The sequence below is a fragment of the Zootoca vivipara genome, chromosome 1 (genome assembly GCF_965207765.1).
Source record: "Zootoca vivipara chromosome 1, rZooViv2.hap1.1, whole genome shotgun sequence".
Taxonomy (NCBI): domain Eukaryota; kingdom Metazoa; phylum Chordata; class Lepidosauria; order Squamata; family Lacertidae; genus Zootoca; species Zootoca vivipara.
In genome coordinates this window covers 69,514,802-69,520,801 of record NC_142582.1, presented here as the reverse complement: position 1 = coordinate 69,520,801, position 6,000 = coordinate 69,514,802, and positions in this window count along the sequence as shown.

The window sequence follows — 6,000 nt, the reverse complement described above, 5'->3', positions numbered from 1 at the left end:
CTGAAGGCAGCCCTGCATAGGGGAGTTTTTTAATGTTTATTTTTTTATGTTTTTATGTTGGAAGCCACCCAGAGTGGCTGAGGCCACCTAGTCAGATTGGTGTATAAATAATAAAATTATTGTAGTTATTATGGAATGTTGTTGCTGTTGTTTAGTCGTGTAGTCATGTCCGACTCTTCATGACCCCATGGACCAAAACACGCCAGGGACTCCTGTCTTCCACCATAGCTGCCAAGTCCCGGTTAGAAAAATACGGGATCAGCAGCGCCCGCACCGGAAGTCGCTTCTACGCATGTCCAGACATGCGTAGAAGCAACTTCCGGTGCAGGCGCTACCCGATTTCCAGTGCCCAGACATGGGCAGAGTGGCACCGGAAAAAATCCGGGGGAATTACAGGATATTTCGCCATTCCGGATGACAGCGGGAAACTGTTTTAAAAATGGGCGTTTCCCGGGGAAAACAGGAGACTTGGCAGCTATGTTTCCACTGCCTCCCACAGTTTGGTCAAACTCATGTTGTTAGCTTCGAGAACACTATCCAACCATCTTGTCCTCTGTCGTCCCCTTCTTCTTGTGCCCTCAATCTTTCCCAGCATCAGGGTCTTTTCCAGGGAGTCTTCTCTTCTCATGAGGTGGCCAAACTATTGGAGCTTCAGCTTCAGAATCTGTCCTTCCAGTGAGCACTCAGGACAATGTTCTGAAAATAGGACATCCCTATTTTCTTTGGAGACATATCGGGTCCTCCATTAAAGAGGGCACGTGTTGCGGTGAGACTTGGCAATCAAACCCTTGTGTTGTGGATGGGTATGATTGGTCAGCCACAACACGCTATTGGTAGGTCCTTTGATGCTGGGTTCATTCTGACCAATTGTGATGCTAGCCAAAATGGATCAAGGGACCTATATATGCCAATGCATGTGACCCTGAGCTTTCTCTCTTGGTCAGTGCATCAGAACACCCGCCCACCTCTCCCTATATTTAGGGCTTTTGCGCTAGACATTGCTATGCCGTCGTGTGTCATATGTCGTTGGGACAGGGGCACAGCAGGAATTTCCCCCACTTGGCTGATTGGCCAGTGACATTTGGGTTTTGCCTGCCATGTAGCAAATCATCACAACTTGTAAGGTTGGCTCTGGTTCAGGTGATAGGGATGGGGGAATGCTCTCGCCATCTCTGAAAGGGTATTCCATTAAAGGAATCCAGGGACTCAATGGTTTGGTCAACCCTGTGAGGGGTTGTGCCTGTGCCTGAGTCCAGCATGTCCCCGGCATTCTGCCATTCCAGGTGTTCACCCTAGGCTGACCTATGATGGAGCACTGGGTCAGCGCTACCTGCCACGGTGCAGGGAGCTAGTCAAACCAGAGCCTATGCCAGGCATAGGCAACCTTGGCTCTCCAGATGTTTTGGAACTACAACTCCCATGATCCCTGACCACTGGCCCTGTTAGCTAGGGATCATGGGAGTTGTAGTTCCAAAACATCTGGAGAGCCAAGGTTGCCTATGCCTGGCCTATGCAGCCAGTCACTAGCTGTAATCAATAAGCTTGTGGCCTAAATTCTGCCAAAAACCAGAATTTGAGTCTTGTCTGAATTTATTTAAGGGGGAGGTTTAAAGGTCTTCACACGCAAATTAGAGGATATGAAATTTCCAGGCACCCAGCTCTTCACACTTAGCTCTATACCACTTTCTGTTTCTTAACAAGAACATCACAAAACAGTGGAGAAAAGATTTGCTGTTTATTCAAGAAGGCTGCTTGAAGACTGTGGCTTTTCTGTGGTGGACCAGGACAAGGTGGAAGTATTGAAAGCTGTCATAAAAACAAGAACCATTGCTTCTGGCCTCTGTGGCAACTGAATGCAAAAATTGGCAGGCCCTTCTGCATCATCACACAACATGATTCCTCTGTCAGTGGGACCATGAGCAGTGTCACACACACACACACACACACACACACACACACACACACACCACCAGGGCCAAAGCTCAGGGCCAAAGGTACCAAAAGAGGTGCTTCTTCAAGTGTTTGGACCCAAGTAACTTAAGACTTTTTATATAAACATCAAAACCTTGAACTGGGCCTGGTAGCACATTGGCAGTCATTGAGGCTCACGCAGAATTGGTTTATATAATTCCAGTTAGTGTCTCCAACATGTTTTCAGTCTATAGCATCAGCTTTTTTTCCCTTTGATTTTTGTCACAGTGTCTTCTACAGCAAAATATTTTTTTAAAAAAAACAACAACTCTTTGCTATGGCTCCTGATCAAGATATCTGATATTTTTTTCTCATTTAAGGGTGGACTTTCTTTTCCGAATATAATTCCAAAACCACCTAAGTACTTTAAATACATCCATCCACCTAAATACATCCACCTAAAAGAACTGTCATGATCTGTGCTGTTCCAAATATTGTTCTTCTCTGCTTCCTCACCATCAGAGCAAAGTACCCTGATTAGCACCAGCAGTGCCAATATGGTCCACAGATTAACCTCAAAATACAGAAATTAAGGCTTTACTAAGGCCTCTGTTATTAAGCTAGTCTCTGAGCTTCCAATCAGCTAATTTCTGGGATTCTCAGTTGCCTTCTGCTACAGGGTGTCTTAAGCAAGTGAAATTTTCTATAATAAGATTATACTATAATTCCTCTCCCTGCCATTATTTGGCAGCAACATACTATGCTAAGGGTGCATAGCTGCCAAGTACCCCGTTTCCCCCGGGAAACCCCCGTATTTTCTTACCGTTTCTCACAGGTGTCCCGAATGGCAAAGTACCCCGGATTCCCCCAGATTACGGAGCTCCTGCCGGTGGCCATGTTCTTCTGGTGCCACGCCAGCACCGGAAGTCGCTTCTACGCACTTCTGGACATGCGTAGAAGTGACTTCCGATGCCGCTGTGCCCATTTCCAAAATGTCCGCAGCGCCAGAAGTCGCTTCTACGCATGTCCGGAAGTGCGTAGAAGCGACTTCTGGCACTGCGGATATTTTGGAAATGGGCACAGCGGCATCGGAAGTCACTTCTACGCACGTCTGGAAGTGCGTAGAAGTGACTTCCGGTGCTGCGGCACTGCTGATCCCGGATTTTTCAATCCGGAACTTGGCACCTATGCAAGGGTGTATGGTATGTAGCTGTCTGGGCACAAAAACCAAGCAGATATATGTTCCAGTGGTAGCATCTAGTTCCTAAGACAAGAGACAAGCATTTGGGTTAACTGCTTCAGAGATGCCTTTGAGCTTGTTTTGTGGTGTGCAGATGGGTTGTTTAGCTTGCCAGATGCTCCTGGTTTGTTTTCTTTTGATTGGCCTTTAACATCACAACATTTGCTCATTAGTATAGTTTCCCTACAAGAAACAGGGCATATTCATTTATTTATTTTCTTGGCATCAAGTTAAAATTGTACCATGTATAGTTCACCTTCCCCACCTCCTAACCACGCGGAATTAAGCAAGCCTGGGTGGCACTGTCTATTTGGAAATTGTGTGTGATGTCTATTTGGAACAAATAAAACTGACTTTCACTATCTGCTTTGTACAGCACACTAAGCAAAACTTCGAACATTCCAAGCTGACTGATTTACATTTCTAAACTATGAAATGTGTACTTTGAGAAAAAGTTGCTCCGTCCCCACCCCCATCCACAAACAGATGCCAATATTGACCATCATTAAGGCAAAGTGTGCATGTTTGTTCCCATGTTAGCATTGATGTACTTGTTTTTAAAAATGTATGTACCTTGCATTTTGATCAAATGGGCTCCAAAGCAACTTACACAACGTATCAGAACAACACAAGAATGTAGGAAGTAATTAAGACAACTGAAATCAGCAACAGAACAGTATACACATTAATAAGCACCACAATTATAATCCATTAAAACTTGAGCAAACGAAACAGCCTTTACCCAAATATATTGGGGTGGGAGGAGGAAAGGGCAGAGAAGGCCGTAGTTGGTATGTCATGGCATAAGAGACCTTCATTCCTGACAGACAAACACCTAACTTCTGAAGAAGACGACCAGGGTCTCAAGCTGGTGGTTTTTGTACATGGGCAGGCAGATACCGAAAAGGATGGTTCTTTGGATTTTCTCACCCCAGGCTATTTATAGGCCAAAGTCTGTTCTACAAACTACACCTGGAAACAAAAATATGAACATGTTTTTTCTTAAAACATTGGTGAATGTGTTCAGGTTTACAAACACCACCTAGCAAGGAGTCTTCATACTTTGCTTTAATCAGTGAGGTGGAACTTGCCCAGGACTTCGGTAGACATTATCTTGAATCAACCCTAATTTAATGTCCATTTGAGTTCCTTCTTTTCCCAGCTGAGTGTTCCCTTTCTTGTGGCTAGTAGTCTAAATAAGCAGTTTTATTTTTAGTATCTCTTCACAGGGAAACTGAACCCAGACCCCCATTCCACCCAGAAATGTGGTAAACACAAAACAGTTTTCATCTGAAAAAGAGTCTGTCTGGAATATGCAGCATGAGGTTCCAATCTTCTCTATTACTTTGCTTCTGGGATAATGGACCAATAATACTTCTTTTCCCCCTCTGACTGAAAGGAGACATTGATGCCTGCCCAATTTAGTCACTCTGCAGTTTTCTGGCTGAAACTTCCCTCCTTCATTTATGCATGAAGTAATTTTTCTGTTTACTTCCATAAATAATGCAGGTTTAATAAATGTTTTGTCTTTATAGAAAATAAGAAAATGTCTTGATAGGCATCAAAAGCGGAGGAAAATTGAGACTATATATATATATATATATATATATATATATATATCCTGCTATTCGCTTTTTGAGCCCCAAGCATAAGGATGCATTTGAGACAGATTTTTAGGGCACCCATTTAAGAGGTTTCCCATTCTACTCCTTTGCAGATATTATTCACTAGGGTAGTAAGGAGCTCGCTGTGTGTGTGTGTGTGTGTGTGTGTGTGTGAAACCACAAATAGAATATAGTCGTCTGAAAGTACCAAATAAAGTCAATATTTTCAGACAGCTTCCTATACATAGCTTCCCATAGTTGGCATATACAGTTTATATATGTGAATGTAAATAAAATGTGTAGAAGGGATTAGTTCTTAACCTGTTTGCCTTCTTCCATGTAAACAATGACCCCATGGATGGTTGCCTCTCCATCACTGCTGCCTTTGTGAAGAAGGAAGAGCTACTCCTGCTTATTCCCTCAGAGCCATTGCCTCGTTTTATGCTTTGACGTCCCCTGGTGGCTGTTCTGCAGTTTAGCTATTGGGACTTTTCTTTTGAACTTCACCACGATGGCCAGTAGGTTTCGTTTGAGACCTCAGCCAGCAAGATGCAGAATGTCAGGCATTCATGTTAAAAGATGCACAAAACTGCAAGGCTGCTAAAATCATTTTAGATGAACTGCCCAGGCAGGGTCAGTCGGAAGAACTGAGCAACTTTTAAAATAATATTTGCAAAAATCCACCAGCATTCAGAAAAAAACAACAACATGGCAGTAAAAGAGCATAAAATTAACAACAAAATTATATTCATAACACAAGTCAAAAATACCTTATAAATCAGCTCAAGTGGCAAAATGGGATATGCCACCCCCTTCTCAAAGCCACTCCCTACTAGATGTGTGGGTGCTTCATTCTGGCAATATGAAACCATGTGGATATCTAGCAGAGCATTCACAGAGGATGACAATTTCAAAGCCTGAATAGGTGAATTCTCCATCAATGACCAACAAATTCCCTTGGGGAAGGCTGAGGCTGCTCACTCAGACAAAAGCTTTGAGGTCTTATTTTAATCAAATAACGGATATCATTAACACACCAATTAATTATGATTTTCTCACTGATCAGGAAACATATTCCATAGATGCTGGAAAAGGTTCACATTTCTTTCATAGCAAGTAGATGACAATTGAGTCTGAATTTAAACATGTGAACTCAAGTGCTTGAGGTCCCAGTATTATCAAGGATTGTTATCAAAAAGTATACCGCTTTCTTTCCTTCCGTGGGGAAGAAAACACGGTAGGCAT